Source organism: Rana temporaria, chromosome 5 (genome assembly GCF_905171775.1).
Source record: "Rana temporaria chromosome 5, aRanTem1.1, whole genome shotgun sequence".
NCBI classification, from domain to species: domain Eukaryota; kingdom Metazoa; phylum Chordata; class Amphibia; order Anura; family Ranidae; genus Rana; species Rana temporaria.
In genome coordinates, this window is record NC_053493.1 from 172,615,698 (window position 1) to 172,634,816 (window position 19,119).

Genomic DNA, 19,119 nt, shown 5'->3' on the forward strand with positions numbered 1-19,119 from the left:
AGCTCACAACATGTAGTCATCCTTATCACCGGAAACGGACTACCATGTTGTGAGCTAGAGCCGACCGGAACCATAATGGAGTGCATGTCAAACACTGTGCCTGCATCTTTGTCGCGCACAAAAATGCACACCAAAATGAATGGAACTGCGTTTGATGCGTACTGACCCTTAGCACAGTCTTTCTCAACTCTCCTTCTCCTGGTGCAATCCCAGGGTCATATTGACAAGATGTTCCACTTTTGGCCTAGATACATTGTGCATTTTTGGATGTGCATCTTTTCCATATTTTAAGGTCTAGCCCTTAAAAAATGGAATAATGAGATGTTTAAGCACCAGGAGAAGAGGAGTGGAGAAACACTGAGCTGTAACACTATAATCACACATAAAGATTGTCATTTTGTGGGAATTACCAAGCAATTACAGTATTGAATTGGCAGAAAAAGTCACATGTGCAAAAATGTGCGTTTTGCAAAGAGAATTAGTGCAAATTCTTTGAATTATAACAAACTGAGCATGTGCAACCAAGGCTAATTGCAATAATTTCCCTGAAAAAAAAAAATGAAAAAGAGGGAACAAGTGAAACTAGAAATGTACGACAAAACTAAACTAAAATTTTGCTAACAGGTCGTAATAATCCCTGATTCGTCTCTGAACACCAGTGGCAGCCTCCTTTAGATTTTCCAGCTCTGTCATTGCCTGCAGCATATCAGCACTGATCCGACCAATAGTGCATCCTGGTAGTTGGTGGCCTTGGAAGAAGATAAGAAATTTGAATGGGTTTGATGGTCAAGTGACTGAGGCAATAAAAAAAGGAGCACATTATTATTTAGGGCTAGTTTCTGAAAATACTTACCTAAACCTAGACACTCAATTCTTGCTTGCAACCTTTTTGCTCTTCATAATACACCTACACTACTAGGGAATGTACACACTACAGATAATACTCGTAAATTTTGGGCCAGGTGCATATCCATGTGTCTTCACATGCATCTACCTAAACAACTCTGCCACCTCTCCCTTCTACATGCTTAAATGGTGAATTTGGTGTGGACATCTAAACAATAAACAGGTGTTGATTTTGCAATGCACATGTTCAAAAAACTTACTGGGGCAAACAACAGCCTCCAAAAGCTCATCTTGGATTTCTTGCACTCCTTCACCCTCAGCATATCTGGTGTCTGGGGATGTGCTGTCGACTGGTGGCTCTTTGCTGGGTCCGGCGATATCCTCCAAATCATGCAAAGGTTGGTGCTGAGCACACTCACGATCCTCTAAAATGAAACAATAAATCATCTATGAATCTTCCCTGAAATTACATTATATTACCAGAATCACATGTGCTGCTTTTAAAGTACACAAACCTTGCCCTGGTGAACCAGTTTGCTCCACACTAGTGCACTACACTATGCATTATTAAAATAAACGCAATGCTAGGGAACAGGAGTATGGTGTCATTTAAAATGTGTGAATACATGTCTATATATAGGCCACATTAAACAACTCAGGCAGATGACACCCATCACTCTTGTTTGCTATGGCAATATGGGATATATGATGTGAAATCTAGCAGGCGTGACTCTGGGGCTGATTTACCAAGCCTTTACTCCATGACTCATGGAGTAAAAGCAGGAGTAGCAGCCGTTTTGCCATTTACTAAAGAAATACGCTGCTAGTGCAGTGTATTTCCCTAGTTACTAATGTGCTCCGTGCGCCCAGGAGAGGGTGCATTGTGCACCAGTACAGACCTGGCGCACGGCACATTGAAATGTAAATTGCGGGGGTTTGGGCGGGAGTTTATTAGGGGGGGAGGTGGGGGGATGCAGGGGAAGTGAAGTGACATGTGTTTGAAAGTGTTTGGCGGGCCGAATTGAAAGGGAAAGTGTTTTTTGAAAACAGATCCCCGTACGCTTGCACAGTGCGCCTGAACCTCGGGAGGTTCATTTGCATACTGGGCATGCTCAGAGAGAATTTTCGGCGCTTCCCGTGCGCCTTGTCAGTACACCGTGAAAATCTTGGTAAATACCAAGCGGCGTACCCGTGAATGCGCTGCGTGACGCGGCGCACGGGAATCTCCAAGCTGTTTTCAGCCATGAAGGGGAACTCCGCGCCAAATTTCAAACTTGAAATCGGCGCGGGTCCCCCTTCAGGGCTACATTAGGCTCTTAGGCTTGGTCCGGAACGTGAGGGGTTAAACCCGCGCCGATTCGGCGCGGGGGTCCCCCCCCAGATTCAAACCAAGCCCTCATCCCAAGCACGCAGTCTGGCACGGACAGGAATGGGGGTGGGGACGAGCGAGCGCCCCCCCCCCTCCTGAGCAATACCAGACCGCATGCCCTCAACATGGGGGAGTGTGTGCTGTGGGGGAAGGGGGCACTGCCCCCCCCACCCCACAGCACTCTTGCCCCCATGTCGATAGGGACAAGAGCCTCTTCCCGACAACCCTTGCCATTGGTTGTCGGGGTATGCGGGTGGGGCTAATCGGAATCTGCGAGCTCCCTTTAATAAGGGGGCCCCCAGATGCCGGCCCCCCACCCTATGTGAATGAGTATGGGGTACATCGTACCTCTACCCATTCACATGGGGGAAATGTAAAGTAAAATAAAACACCACACAGAATAAAATATTTTATTAATCTGCTCCGGAGCCCCCCCTTTCTTCTTTAGCTCTCTTACAAGGGGGGGTTTCTTCTCTCCCGATCTTCCGCCGGGACCCTGGGCTTCGGTGATTTCTGCCGGGGGAGGGCGCCATCCCTCGGTCCTCTCCAGAGCCTTCCGCCGGATGCCCCCACCCCATTTAAGCTCTTTTACATTAGGGGGGGGCATCCGGACTTCGGGGTCTTCTGCCGGGGGATGGCGCCTATCCCCCGGTCTTTCCGGTGCCTTCCGCCAGGGTTCCGGTCTTCCTGGTCTTCTGCCGGGGGTGCGCCAACTCCCCGGTCTTTTCTCTTCTGTCTTCTCTGCTCCCTCTCCTGCCTGGCTCCCCCGCGGAGCCAGGGCTTTCTTCCGTCTTCTTTCTTCTCTCTTCCTTCTTCTGCCTGTCTCCTCCGGGAGCACAGGGCTTGTCTGCGCTGTCCTCTCCCTTCTCTTCCATTGGATGTTGACACGACAAGGTTCCGCGCTGACATGCCGTGTCAGCGGCGGGCATGGACTTATATAGGGTAATGCCACCATGTGACCTCAACCCATGTGACATCACATTCCCTGGGCATGATGGGAATGTGATGTCACATGGGTTGAGGTCACATGGTGGCATTGCCCTATATAAGTCCATGCCCGCTGCTCAGACGGCATTCCAGCGCCGGACCTCGTCGTGTCAACATCGAATGGAAGAGAAGGGAGAAGACAGCGGAGACAAGCCCTGTGCTCCGCGGAGGAGACAGGCAGAAGCGGAAGGCATCGCAGAAGCCCGCGGGTGTCGCCCCCCGGCGGAAGACACCGTACAAGCCCGGGACCCTCCCCCAAAGGCAGGAGCCTCACTGGTGAAGGGGGTCCCGGTGAATTACGTCGCTGAAGATGGGGGTGGGGTGCCAGTGCACCCCCCCCCGCAGAAACCGTCGTAGAAGCCCGGGACCCTCCCCCAAAGGCAGGAGCCTCACTGGTGAAGGGGGTCCCGGTGAATTACGTCGCTGAAGACGGGGGTGGGGTGCCAGTGCACCCCCCCCGCAGAAACCGTCGTAGAAGCCCGGGACCCTCCCCCAAAGGCAGGAGCCTCACTGGTGAAGGGGGTCCCGGTGAATTACGTCGCTGAAGACAGGGGTGGGGTGCCAGTGCACCCTCCCCGCAGAAACCGTCGTAGAAGCCCGGGACCCTCCCCCAAAGGCAGGAGCCTCACTGGTGAAGGGGGTCCCGGTGAATTACGTCGCTGAAGACGGGGGTGGGGTGCCAGTGCACCCCCCCCCCCCCGCAGAAACCGTCGTAGAAGCCCGGGACCCTCCCCCAAAGGCAGGAGCCTCACTGGTGAAGGGGGTCCCGGTGAATTACGTCGCTGAAGATGGGGGTGGGGTGCCAGTGCACCCCCCCGCAGAAACCGTCGTAGAAGCCCGGGACCCTCCCCCAAAGGCAGGAGCCTCACTGGTGAAGGGGGTCCCGGTGAATTACGTCGCTGAAGACGGGGGTGGGGTGCCAGTGCACCCCCCCCGCAGAAACCGTCGTAGAAGCCCGGGACCCTCCCCCAAAGGCAGGAGCCTCACTGGTGAAGGGGGTCCCGGTGAATTACGTCGCTGAAGACAGGGGTGGGGTGCCAGTGCACCCTCCCAGCAGAAACCGTCGTAGAAGCCCGGGACCCTCCCCCAAAGGCAGGAGCCTCACTGGTGAAGGGGGTCCCGGTGAATTACGTCGCTGAAGACGGGGGTGGGGTGCCAGTGCACCCCCCCCGCAGAAAACCGTCGTAGAAGCCCGGGACCCTCCCCCAAAGGCAGGAGCCTCACTGGTGAAGGGGGTCCCGGTGAATTACGTCGCTGAAGACGGGGGTGGGGTGCCAGTGCACCCCCCCCGCAGAAACCGTCGTAGAAGCCCGGGACCCTCCCCCAAAGGCAGGAGCCTCACTGGTGAAGGGGGTCCCGGTGAATTACGTCGCTGAAGACGGGGGTGGGGTGCCAGTGCACCCCCCCCCCGCAGAAACCGTCGTAGAAGCCCGGGACCCTCCCCCAAAGGCAGGAGCCTCACTGGTGAAGGGGGTCCCGGTGAATTACGTCGCTGAAGACGGGGGTGGGGTGCCAGTGCACCCCCCCGCAGAAACCGTCGTAGAAGCCCGGGACCCTCCCCCAAAGGCAGGAGCCTCACTGGTGAAGGGGGTCCCGGTGAATTACGTTGCTGAAGACGGGGGTGGGGTGCCAGTGCACCCCCCCCCCCGCAGAAACCGTCGTAGAAGCCCGGGACCCTCCCCCAAAGGCAGGAGCCTCACTGGTGAAGGGGGTCCCGGTGAATTACGTCGCTGAAGACGGGGGTGGGGTGCCAGTGCACCCCCCCCGCAGAAACCGTCGTAGAAGCCCGGGACCCTCCCCCAAAGGCAGGAGCCTCACTGGTGAAGGGGGTCCCGGTGAAAGACGGCGAAGCCCGGGGCCTAATGGGGTGGTGGTGGGGGGCCCCGGCAGAAGACCCCCGGCAGACTAATAAATTAATTTATTCATGTGTGGTGTTTTATTTCTTTACATTTTTTCCCCCAGGTGAATGGGTAGGGGTACGATGTACCCCCATACTCCTTCACATAGGGTGGGGGGCCGGAATCTGGGGGCCACCTTATTAAAGGGCCTCTCAGATTCTGATAAGCCCCCCGCCCGCATACCCCGACAACCAACGGCCAGGGTTGTCGGGAAGAGGCTCTTGTCCCTATCGACATGGGGACAAGAGTGCTTTGGGGTGGGGGGGGCAGTGCCCCCCTCCCCCACAGCACACACTCCCCCATGTTGAGGGCATGCGGTCCGGTACGGCTCAGGAGGGGGGGGCGCTCGCTCGTCCACGCCCCCATTCCTGTCCGGCCAGACTGCGTGCCTGGGATGAGGGCTTGGTTTGGATCTTGGGGGGAACCCCACGCTGGTTTTCGGCGCGGGTTTAACCCCTTATGTTCCAGACCAAGCCTAAGAGCCTGGTATGCACCTGAAGGGGAACCCACATTTTTGTTTTTTTTGGTCTGGAAATTTTTATTAAAAGACTGCTACCATACATTCCAAAAGAAACAGATATACAAAAACATGCCACATTTGGCCATAAACACAAAATGACATAATCCATCTTTACAATATTATAACACTGATCACTACTCAATATATTAACACCAACACAATACGACTAACTTTCAAAAGACAAACTTATAACACATTTAACATATGCAAGAAAAATATTATATATTTTTAAATTTTTCCTCTTTTTTTTTTTTTTTTTTTAATTCTATTTATTAATTTCCAACACTCACCCCAGTATCCATCCCCTCACCGGGATCCCCCACGGGATCCAGGGCTGCAAACATATTTTGCACAGGTATTACAAGGGACGCATGGGCCTGAGTACCACTAGGCACCCCAGCCCCTGGACTTGGGGGAACAACGCCTGGGCCAGGACCAGAACCGGAGCTTGGTAACACAGTAGGCTTAGAGCCTTTCTTACCCACAGTCACCCACATATTGCCCTTGCTCATTTTATCTGGCTGGATAGGAGATTGGGCAAGTGGCTGGGTAGGTGGTTGGGTAAGTGGTTGGGCAGATGGTTGGGCAGATGGTTTTACTTCAGACTGGGAAGCTTTTTTAACTGCTTTTTTCCTCCTTCTCCCTTTACGAATCGGGGCAGCATCTGGGGAGTCAGACTCCGAAAGTTGGCCAACGTCCACATCCACCCCAACTTGAGTCCAAGTAGGGATGGGTTGCGAGTCCTGATTTTGTGGAGGACGCCACACCTCCCCAGGCTCCTGAACCAATCTTATTTTACCCTTCTGGGACACTTTTTTAATAGGATCCTGTTTAGGGAGAGAATCCCTGGAACAACCAGGCTTTGGAGTCACTCCCTTGTCTGATGAAGACTCCAAATCTCTGGAGCCTATCACAAACATCTGGGCTTGAACTGGCAAAGCACCGGCAAGCTAAAGTGGGGGAAGGGAAACAGTTGGTACAGTGGTTGGAGGCACAGGCCCACCAGACCCTCCAGACGCATCAGGCGTCCGAAAAGCCGCAGGGCAGCGACTGAAAGTGTGTCCCAACATCCCACACAGATTGCATTGTATCTTATTGCACCCATCCGCCAGGTGCCCCACCTCGTTACACTTTGAGCAGCGAGACATCTTACAGCTTGCACTTAAGTGCAAAGGACTACTACATTTGAAACAGAGTTTCGGCTGTCCCATGTAAAAAGCCAAGATCCTGTCCCTCCCAATATACCCTGACGATGGTATGTGGGTTACAGACAGGCCTGCACGTTTGAGTTTCACTGGGACAGACCAGCCTCCCGTCCAAATACCCTTAGAGTCCACGTCCTTTTTTGGTGGGGACACTATTTGGCCATAACGCCCCAACCAGGTGACAATATCTTCAACAGGTATAGATTCATTTCTGACCAGAATCGTAACCTTCTTTATCTCCTCTTGCCTAGACAGAGAGATCAATTTGAATGGCTTCCATGCTACCTGAGTCCTCACCACCTCCCGCTTGGAAATAAAACTCTCCATTAACACAGGAGTGGTGAAGCTCACGTCATACTCCGGGGAGCCCGCAGGGTGGATAATGGCAAAAATATCCGGCGCCTCGAAACCGAGCGCCAGCACCATATCCACCACTGCATCCCTCCCCGGAGCACGACCAGGATCTCCCTGCCACCGCAACTGAACCACATTGCGCCTCTTCCTCTCAATACCCGCCACCCTAGTGGCAGCTGGTACCGAGCCCCTGAAGGTCATGGTGCCATGGGCATCATAAAAGCGCCCAAGCTGTACCCGACCACCAGTGACATCAGCAAAGGATCTGCCAGCTTTTAAAGCGGCCATCACCCCTGCTTCCTGGGACCCACTGATGTGAGGGGGGGACAAGAAGGGGGCAAGGGGGGAACCAGGAGGAGGGGGGGAAACAGGGAGAGGACCAGGGGGGGAGGGACCAGAGAGTGAACCCGGGGGGTTCCTTCTTCTAGGGAGGGGGACAGGAACAACTGGGGAAACAGGGGACACCACAGCATTCACCACATTATTACCAATAGCACATCCTATAGCATTCCTTATAACCGCATTTGATGACATAACAGTACTCTGGTCATTCCCGGGGATCACAGGTTCAGCAGGCTCAGCAGGAGCATCATTGCCAGGAGTACCCTCGGTAAAAGTGTTAACCACCAGAGGGGTCCCTGCACCACCAGATTGACCCATTTGGGGTTGACCAGCATTCAATATAACATTTTCCATAACTGATATATTTATAACTGTACTCTGGTCATCCCCCGGGATCATAGGTTCAGCAGGCTCAGCAGAAGCATCATTGCCAGGAGTACCCTCGGTAGAAATACTGACCACCAGAGGGGTCCCTGCACCACCTATTTGACCCATTTGGGGTTGACCTAGACCCTCTGAGGCCCCTAGGGGCAAAACAATGTCCTGGATAACAGCGCTCTGATCCATTCTGTCTGGCTCTCCTCCAGCAGCCTAATGGAGTTTATAGTGAAATCCGAGCAAGATGTAACACCCGGTTCACAGCCACCCCACTCAGCCCGCTGGGGGGTCATTGCCACAGCCTGGGGTGTCAAGGCTGGGGACACAGAGGCCGGTGGATCAGGGGGGGGGAACAGCAGTAGACACATCACCAGCCTGAGGCAGTCCAATCATGGGCAGCGGCACTCCAGCAGCCACCTCACCCGCAGCCACCGCACCTCCACCCTGAGAGTCCATAACAAAGGCAGCAACGGGTATCTCACCTCCTGCGGTATCCACAGCAATAGTCCCGCTCCCGCTCGCGGCTCCACCCGCCATAGCATTGTCCTCTGTAGCTCCGACTTCCATCGCACACTCCACTGCATCCTCGGCGGCCATCGGACCCGCTACTTCCGGTTCCGCGGCGATCGTGGGAGCTCCGGCCAGACCTACGGACTGTGCGCCCCCTGCTGGTTGAAGAGAAGTTGACACTCCAGGTTGGGAACGACGAACAGCTTGGCTACCTTTGCGACTAGCAACCGCCAAACGGTGAAACCATTCCTCCAATGCAGGGAAGCTTGTATCAGCCGCACTAGACACACTGTTCATCACTGCAACATGTTCACTGAGGGTCGCCTTGAGGGTCAAAATACTCTGCCGGTACCCCCTCCGTCTGCTTTGACCGACCAAATCCCTTGCAGTCCTCAGCCGGGCCAATTCGCTATGCACCATCTCCAGATAGGTCACGATCCTGTCCATGGCTTCATGGACAAACAGGATACGGTCCTCAGTCTGTTCAGGCCTCTCTGCTGGCCCGGGTCTCTGCCAACTAGTCCTCCCCTGGGCCTCCAGGAAGAGAATATCCACATCATTAGGTTTCAAACTCTCCACTGCTGCCGAAATTGCATCAGACCTCACCGCTGGTATGATCCTAGGCACAGGCTGGGGACTAGGGCCAACCCCTGGGCTTACAGCCTCCATAGCTCCTGGAAGTCAGAGAGCACTCCTGCAGCACGTCCACTCCCCAATCAATTACCGCGGGTGTGGCACCAGACTTTTTTTTTGGTTTGGAGTTCACCTTCATGAACAGCGATCTGTCATTTACCCATGTCAGTCCCCCCCCCTTCAGTTAGAACACACCCAGGGAACATATTTAACCCCTCCCTCGCACCTAGTGTTAACCCCTTCCCTGCCAGTGGCATTTTTAGAGTAAGCAATGCATTTTTACAGCACTGATCGCTAGAAAAATGCCAATGGTTCCAAAAAAGTGTCCGATGTGTCCGCCATAATGTCCCAGTACCGATAAAAATCGCTGATCGCCGCAATAACTTGTTAAATAAAAAATACAACAAAAATGCCATATTTTGGAGACTTTTGCCAAAACCAATCAATAAACGCTAATTGCGAGTTTTTGGGAACCAAAAAGATGTAGAATATGTATCGGCCTAAACTGAGGGATTTATTTATTTTTTTGAATATATATTTTAGGGGATATTTATTATAGCAAAAAGTCAAAATTACTCTTTTTGGTTTTTTAAATTGTCGCTCTATTTTTGGTTATAGCTCGAAAAATTCACAAAACACTAAAGTTAGCCCAATTTTTGGTGATAATGTGAAAGATGATGTTACACCGAGTAAATAGATACCTTACATGTCACGCTTTACTATTGAAAACACGCCTGGAATGGGGCCAAAATGTATTACTTAAAAAAATCCCCATAGGCGACCTTTTTTTTTTTTTTTCTCAGGTTACCAGTTTATAGCTACAGAGAAAGTCTAGTGCTAAAAGTATTACTCTCGCTCTAACGCACGCGTCACTACCTCACATGTGTGGTTTGAACGGTGTTTACATATGTGGGCGGGACTTACGCAAGTCCCGCCCACATATATAAACATCGTTCAAACCACACATGTGAGGTATTGACGCGTGCGTTAGAGCGAGAGCAAGACTTTTAGCACTAGACCTTCTTTGTAACTATAAACTGGTAACCTGAAAAAAAAAAAGGTCGTCTATGGGGAATTTCAAGCAAATTGGCAACCTTTTTTTTCCCACAAATAGATTATTAAATGTGCGTGTTTACTTCTGTCTTTAACACCTCCCCTTCAGGCTGGAAAGCATCAGATCAGGGGAAAAAAAAAAAAAAAAAGCTCTCATTCCATTGCAGCTTGGTTCCTACATGTGTGATGAACTGAGCATGCTCAAACACTTAGAAAAAAATTATCCTTTCTTTTTAAAAGGTGAAAAACACTTGGATGCTCATAGAGCGTGGTTTGGGTTAATTGCAGGTGTGCCCAATTACAAGCTCACCCAAACTAGAGACTGCAATTTGTTCATGTGATTTCAATTGCTTCATTACTAGCACTGTTATAAAAAGCAGGGATCGATCAGTCCTCAGCTGCCCTCAGAAGGGGCAGGCTGGCAGAAATGCTGTTGCTAAACACAAATGTGGTTTGTTGCATGGGTTTTGTTTTGCCAATGGTTTTGGTTTATTTTTAAATGATGTTCACTTTGATGTATTTTTCTATGTGGCCTTATTTTATGAAAAATGTGTGAAGATGTTAAAGCTATGGTTATTTTGAATTTTGAAATGTATTTTTGTTTGTGTTTGTTTGTCTTTTTTTGCTTTCCTTGTTTTGTTGACCAATAAAAATTACTTTAAAATTGTTAAGTTTGTCTTTTGTTACTTTTTCATGCTACATATGTTGACAGCTGCAGCTGAAATCGGTTTGGGCCTAACAAATTATGTGTGATTTTTGTCTAAGCTTCTTTCCTGGTGTGTAATCATGAAATGTTTGCCATGTTTATTCTCCATGACTTTAAAGACAAAACTGGTAAGTATTTTCTTTTTTCTGCAGTGGTCCTCAGCCCTCAAGTACCCCCGACAGGACATGTTTTGTGGATTTCTCTTATCAAGAATTGCTGTCCAGACTGTCTTTTAAAGCACATGTGCAAGATGAAGGAAAACCTGCAAACATGGCCTGTGTGGGGGGGGGGGGGTTTGCTATTGGTGGACAGGCTTGACGTGCTGATTTACAGCACTGTGCTTAAATCTAGCGCAAGGCAATCCTATTCAAATTGTGCCTGTTTGAGGGAAGCCAAGTGAGTGTTAGAACCCCTGCTTTGTGTTTTTTTATTTTTGGGTTGAGCTTTGTGTCCCTTTTCTTAAAATTGGCATCACTTCCTGTCACACAGCTGAACAGGAAGTGAGGTTAAAACCCTACCAGTGTCATTTCTTGGGGACACAGGTCAATCTAACTAGTGTCCCCATTAAGCAAATTGCACTCCAGCACTGCTGTGTACACCCCAAATCATGGGTCTTCAAACTACGGCCCTCCAGTTGTTCAGGAACTACAATTCCCATCATGCCTAGTCATGTCTGTGAATGTCAGTGCATTACAAGGCCTCATGGGATGTGTAGTTCTACAACAGCTGGAGGGTCGTAGTTTGAGGATCCCTGCCCCAAATGATTATTTAGTTTGGGGTTTAGTAAAGGCAAAGCCACTCTGCAGTACAAGCATAGTTGCTGAAAATCAGAGAGGAAGCACTGATGGTTTTAACATCCAATCCTGTAGAAGCAAAGCTGTTTTGTTTTCTTTCTTCCTTGCTTTGCACTTGTAGTGCAAAGTGGATTTGCCTTTAGTAAATGGACCCCAAAGTCCCTAATAATTTGGGGTGTACACAGCAAAATGCAAGAGTGCAATTTACATAATGGGAAACTATTTAGATTGATCTCTGTGTCCCCAAGAAAAGATATTAGTAAGGTTTTACCCTCACTTCCTGTTTGGCTATGTGACAGGAAGTGAATGAATTAGAAAGGGTGAAGACACCTCACAAATGTTGTCACTATCAGGGGTGCAGACATCCCCAAAAAAATGAGCAGATAATACTTATTTGCAAATTAATAATTTTTTAGTTAACATTGGGTGGGGTGCTCTAACACACACATTCCTACATATTAGCAACGCTGTATCCTGGCCTATTGGCATGGTTATATTTTCTTAGGCCTCTCAATAAAACTCTATGAAATTTGTGCTTAAACTAGAACCAGGGGCAGACTGACAACTCATGGGGCCCCCGGGCAATAGAAGAGTATGGGGCCCCTCTGGCTTACAGATGGCCACCACGCCAGGAAGTAGTGCAGAGGCGGGCAGCTAAAATCTTGGGATATTCACATTAAAAGCATGTCATTTTCGGACATATCAGGGACCGATCTAAAAAAAACACAGATTTTTACATACTGTCCCTGGTTTTACTGAGCCTGGCAACCCGGATGGGGCCCCCTAGTGGCATGGGGCCCTCGGGCAGTGCCCGAGTGACTCAATGGTCAGTCCGCCCCTGACAAGAACTATAATCAACAAGTTTTATTTTCTTTAATTTTGGATAGAGTGAGGGAGGGTTATAGGCCCTGTCAGTTTATTTTGTATTATCTGTGTCCAATCGGGGAGATTTGCCTTCACTTCCTGCCCCATAGCCAAACAGGAAGTGAGAGAAAAACTATGCAAATTAACCACTTCCCGCCCAGCCTATGGCCGATTTACGTCCGGGAAGTGGTTACACAATCCTGACAGGACGTCCTGCAGGATTTCATGCCGCGCGCGCCTGTGGGGGCACGCAGCGCGGCGATCGGTGATGCGGGGTGTCAGTCTGACACCCTGCATCTCCGATCTCGGTAAAGAGTCTCTCACGGAGACGGAGACTCTTTACCACGTGATCAGCCGTGTCCAATCACGGCTGATCACGATGTAAACAGGAAGAGCCATCGATGGCTCTTCCTCACTCGCGTCTGACAGGGGGCGTTCGCGCTGATTGTTTATCAGCGCAGCCCCCCCTCGGATCACCACACTGGACCACCAGGGATGCCCACCCTGGACCACCAGGGTGGGCAAAAAAACAAAAATATGGAAAACAAAAACAAAAAGCATTAAAAAAAAAAAAAGGATGCCAATCAGTGCCCACAAATGGGCACTGACTGGCAACCTGGGAAAATCAGTGCCACCCCACAGTGTCCATCAGTGCCACCCCACAGTGTCCATCAGTGCCACCCCACAGTGCCCATCCATGCACAGTGCCCACCTATCAGTGCCCACCTGTGCCACCCATAAGTATCCATCAGTGCCACCCATAAGTGCCGCCCATGAGTGCCCATCTGTGCCGCCTATGAGTGCCCATCAGTGCCGCATACCAGCGCCGCCAATCAATGCCACCTCATCTGTGCCCGTCAGTACTACCTCATCGATGTCCATCAGTGCCATCTCATCGGTGCCCATCAGTGCCGCCATATCAGTGCCCGTAATTGAAAGAGAAAAACTTATTTACAAAAAAATTAACCTAAAAAAATAAAAACGTTTTTTTGTTTCAAAATTTGCAGTCTTTTTTTAGTTGTTGCGCAAAAAAAAAAATTGCAGAGGTGATCAAATAACAACAAAAGAAAGCTCTATTTGTGGGGGGAAAAGGACGCCAATTTTGTTTGGGTACAGTGTTGTATGACCGCGCAATTGCCATTCAAAGTGCGACAGTGTTGAAAGCTGAAAATTGGCTTGGGCGGGAAGGTGCGTAAGTGCCTGTTATGGAAGTGGTTAAGGGAATCCAGTGCCCCCCCAGAACTAGTGTGTGGGTCCCCTGAAAATTCCTGGGCGGGTCATACAAAAACAGGGTGTGACCTTGACAGGAAGGGGTGGGTGATTTTTCTATTAGGAGGTGCAGATATGTAGTCAGGCCTAGGGTAGAACAAAACCTAAATATACTACTGCATATTAGGGCTTATTTAGACCGGATCCGATTTACAGCGTGTTTTTATATTGTGGGAGGAAACCCACGCAGGCACAGGGAGAACATGCAAACTCCATGCAGATGCTGTCACGGGCGGGATTCGAACCAACGACTCTTTTGCTGCTAGGTCAAAGTGCTATACACTACACCACTGTGCTGAACGAACATGATTGCAGCTGAAAGCATGAGATCTTTTATTTTTTTTTTCAATACCATGCTTTCCAGCCTTATTGACCCCGCCTCTCTCCATAAAGAGGACCTGTCACACACTAGTCCTATTACAAGGGATGTTTACATTCCTTGTAATAGGAAGAAAAGTGATCCAAAATCAAAAAAAGTGTCAAAAAAATGCAAGAATAAAAATATGAGGTAAAAAAAACAAACAAAAAAATAAAATAACGCCCCTGTCCCTAGAAGCTCGCACTCAGAAGCAAATATGCATGTAAGTCCCGCCCACATATGTAAACACCATTCAAACCACACATGTGAGGTATTGACGCGTGCGTTAGAGCGAGAGCAATAATTCTAGCCCTAGACCTCCTCTGTAACTCTGAACTGGTCACCTGTAAAAAAAAAAACAAGCATCGCCTATGGATATTTTTATGTCCCGAAGTTTGGCGCCATTCCATGAGTGTGTACAATATTAAAGCGTGACAAGTTAGGTATCTATTTACTCGGTGTAACATCATCTTTAACATTATCCATAAAAATTGGGCTAACTTTACTGTTTTTTTTTTTTTTTAATTCATGAACCGTGTTTTTTTTTTTGGGCCAAAAAAAAGGCGTTAGAAAAATTATTGCGCAAATACCGTTGGAAATCAAATAAAAAATTACCGCTAACTTTATTCCCTAGGGTGTCTGCTAAAAAATTATATATAATGTTTGGGGGTCCTGACTAATTTCCCAGGAACAAAATATAATTTTTACATGAAGGAGAGAAGTGCCAGAATAGGAAGTGGTTAAAGTGAAATAATAAAAGTGAAATATTCCTTTAAATTTCATACAGGGGGGGAGGGGGGTACACGCATGTTTCCCGTGCTTAGAACTGTCCCTGTACAAGATGTCATTTCTGAAGTGAAACAAAAAAAAGCAAGTTTAAAGTACTCATGGCTATAAAGAATACAGTCATTGCTCATTAAAAATAATAAAAAAAAAAAAAAAAAAAAATGGGGGTCCCTCCAAATTAAATTACCAGGCCCTTCAGGTCTGGAATGGATATTAAGGGGAACCCCGCCGTAAACCCCCCCCAAAAAATGGCGTGGGGTCCCCCCAAATATCCATACCAGACCCTTCAGGTCTGGTGTGGATTTTAAGGGGAACTCCACCCCAAATTGAAAAAAAAAATGGCGTGGAGTCCCCCTAAAAATCCACACCAGACCCTTATCCGAGCACGTTGACCTGGCCGGCCGCAGAAAAGAGGGGGGGACAGAGTGCGGCCCCCCCCTCTCCTGAACCGCACCAGGCCACATGCCCTCAACATGGGGAGGATGTCCCCATGTTGATGGGGACAAGGGCCTCATCCCCACAACCCTTGCCCGGTGGTTGTGGGGGTCTGCGGGCGGGGGGCTTATCAGAATCTGGAAGACCCCTTTAACAAAGGGGACCCCCAGATCCTGGCCCCCCCCTATGTGAAATGGTAATGGGGTACATTGTACCTCTACCATTTCACCCCCAAAAAAATGTCAAAGTGTTAAAAATGACAGTAGCCGGTTTTTGACAAATCTTTTAATAAAATCTTCTTTTCTTCTTTCCTTCGGGTTTCTTCCGCTGCTTCTTTCTTGGGTCTTCTCGTCCACATCTTGCCCGACGTGTTCTTCTATCTTCTCCGTCCGTCCTTCAGCCTTCTGGTCCCGCATCTTGCCCGTTGTCTTCTCCTGTCTTCTTCTCCGTCCGTCCGCCAGCCTCCTCATCCGCATCTTGTGTCTTCTCCGGTCTTCTTCTCGGTCCGCCAGCCTTCTCGTCCACATCTTTTTCTTCCCCGGACTCAGCGTTTGAATTTGATTTGGCCGCCGTGTTCCCGCTCCTGGGACCCGCCCCCCTCTGACGCCACAGGTAAAATCATATGAAAGTCCGCGTGTGGCATATGTGCGTCAGAGGGGGGCGGGGTCACATGAGTGTGACACGGCGGGAACTTCTTCTCCGGGCGGCGCGCTTGAAATTGAATTCCCCCGCTGTGTGACGCTCTGTGACCCCGCCCCCCTCTGACGCACATGACCTTCTAAGGAGTTTACTTGTGGCGTCAGAGGGGGCGGGTCCCAGGAGCGCAACACGGCGGCCAAATCAAATTCAAACGCTGAGTCCGGGGAAGAAAAAGATGTGGACGAGAAGGCTGGCGGACCGAGAAGAAGACCGGAGAAGACACAAGATGCGGACGAGGAGGCTGGCGGACGGACGGAGAAGAAGACAGGAGAAGACAACGGGCAAGATGCGGGACCAGAAGGCTGAAGGACGGACGGAGAAGATAGAAGAAGACGTCGGGCAAGATGTGGACGAGAAGACCCAAGAAAGAAGCAGCGGAAGAAACCCGAAGGAAAGAAGAAAAGAAGATTTTATTAAAAGATTTGTCAAAAACCGGCTACTGTCATTTTTAACACTTTGACATTTTTTTTGGGGTGAAATGGTAGAGGTACAATGTACCCCATTACCATTTCATAGGGGGGGGGGCAGGATCTGGGGGTCCCCTTTGTTAAAGGGGTCTTCCAGATTCTGATAAGCCCCCCGCCCGCAGACCCCCACAACCACCGGGCAAGGGTTGTGGGGATGAGGCCCTTGTCCCCATCAACATGGGGACATCCTCCCCATGTTGAGGGCATGTGGCCTGGTGCGGTTCAGGAGAGGGGGGGGGGCCGCACTCTGTCCCCCCCTCTTTTCTGCGGCCGGCCAGGTCAACGTGCTCGGATAAGGGTCTGGTGTGGATTTTTAGGGGGACTCCACGCCATTTTTTTTTTCAATTTGGGGTGGAGTTCCCCTTAAAATCCACACCAGACCTGAAGGGCCTGGAATGGATATTTGCCGGGAACCGCACGTCTTTTTTTTTTGGTTTTTACGGCGGGGTTCCCCTTAATATCCATTCCAGACCTGAAGGGCCTGGTAATTGAATTTGGGGGAACCCATACACATTTTTTTGTTTGTTTTATGAATGAATCCCTTTAGAATTGTCAGAGCCGACAATTCATTATAGCCGCGTGTGAGTTTTTAAATGACTTTTTTCCTTCTGAATGTCATTTTGTGCAGGGGCAGTTCTAAGTGCGGGAAAAATGCACTATTTCACATGCTGACATTACACCCCCCCTAGGTACGAAATTTAAAGGAATATTTCACTTTTATTGTTTCACTTTAAGAATTATTAATTTCACTGCTCCCGAAAAAACGGCCGTTTTAAAAAATTAAAAAAACATTGATACATGTCCCCTGGGGCAGGACTGAGGTCCCCAAACACTTTTTAGGACAAAACTAGCAGATTAGCCTTTAAAATGAACACTTTTGATTTCTCCCATAGACTTCTATAGGGAGTTCGGCGCGGCTTTACATATTACTTTCAATGCGCCGGCTGCTACGCTGGTTCATGCGCCCAATTAAGCCTCCACCCGGCGCACTAATTAAGGCATGAACCAGCGCAGCGCACAGAGCATAGTAAATCAGGCCCTCTGTGTGACTCTGATCCCCAGGGCCTCTCCTCTACCCATGTCTACCCTGCAAATGTGTCATTAATGGTCAGTGATGAGCCACGCATCTAACATAAAGTGTAATGTACCCCTTAAGTTCTGCCCTGAGCCTATGGCCTTTGTCCTACCTATAAACACCCCTGTCACTGGCAAAATCACATTACTATTATTATTAACTTACGTTTTGGGGCAGATTTTGGGCCTGTTGTCTCCCCTGTTCTCTCCCCTGTTGGAGCCCGGCCAAGGGAAGCCTCCCTTTGTCCCCTGTGGTGTTTTTCTCTGTGCCTTTGTCCTGTGGAAAACATTAGAATACAGTATATATGAAGTATTTGACAAAAGTAGCCAAGACAGAAAAACAAACTTTCCAATTTTAATGAACTGCATGAAAACTTGCATTAACTTCTTCTGTAGGCCCCACCAGAAAAAAAAAACATTAAATTTCATCCATCTATAATGTACATACAAATAATTATATAATTACATGTAATTACTTTTTTTGATAATGGTGCGGCGAATGGAGTCCAAATTTTCTTGCTCTCTGTGCTTCAAATCTGACCATCGTTTTCATATTTGGTCTTTCGTTCGTTGGACCCCATAATCTCCTTCCAATACCGCGAGGACCTTCTCCAGAACCCAGTCTTTATGGCTGTTGGGCCTATCATAGTTATCGATTTTACAATCGTAATCGTATTTCTCAAAGATGCGCACCATCTCCCCCTTGCTCATGGGGGTGGCCTTGTGCTTTCTATAAACGCCTCCACTGCGGGGCCTGTTCGTTTTCGTGGTTTCCGCCATCACGTTCTCCCTCACACATCCCAGAATGTCGCATGCAGAAAAAAGAATGTGGTCCCGCCCCAGCGTCATGACGCACGTAGAGAGGAGCTTCACGCATGTGCAGGCTATATAAATCAAGAACGAGCGGTCGATGTCACGGACGCATGCACGAAGCCAGCGGTACGACTCCACGTGCAGCCGAAGGTATACGCGGAACGAAGGTGTCATTAAAATGCATCAAGTCTGTCTGCTTACCTGATCTCCATGTGTTCATTAGAGGCTGACCCTGTTCTGGTTACCTTTTTATCACTTCCTCTTCCTGTATGGCTCCACCCTAGTCCATCCCAGGAAGCCTATATTAACCATTGCGCTACAGGTCTGCAGTGCTTCTTCAACTTTTTGAGAAGAGACGTCAACCATGTGCGTTCTTTTCCAAAAAATTCTCTCAGGCAGAGAGAAATTATGCCATCGGTGACCGGGAACTTCTCGCAATTAAATTGGCGCTAGAAGAGTGGCGTCATCTGTTGGAGGGTTCTCCTCACTCCATAACGACCTTCACCGATCACAAGAATCTACAGTACTTACAGAATGCTAAACGTCTGAATCCCAGACAGGCCAGGTGGAGTCTCTTCTTTTCCCGTTTTAAATTTCACGATTACGTACAAACCTGGTTCCTGCAACGGTCGGGCTGATGCGCTTTCTAGATCCTTTGACACCTTGGACGAAGAGCTCACTCTTGAACCTGAGCCGATCATTCCAACTTCATGCATTGTTGCCCATTCTACCACCCTGGACTCAAAAATTCCTCCTGGT

At 49.4% G+C, this 19,119-nt stretch overlaps 1 long non-coding RNA gene across 1 annotated transcript; it reads right to left on the bottom strand.

Annotated features, from left to right (window-relative positions):
• Positions 1-708: 708 nt before the first annotated feature.
• Positions 709-17,753, bottom strand: LOC120940487. The gene is made up of 3 exons (XR_005749429.1): positions 17,714-17,753; positions 1,107-1,271; positions 709-749 (listed from the first exon to the last, which is right to left on the bottom strand). It is a non-coding gene; the product is annotated as an uncharacterized LOC120940487 (long non-coding RNA).
• Between the last annotated feature and the right edge of the window lie 1,366 nt (positions 17,754-19,119).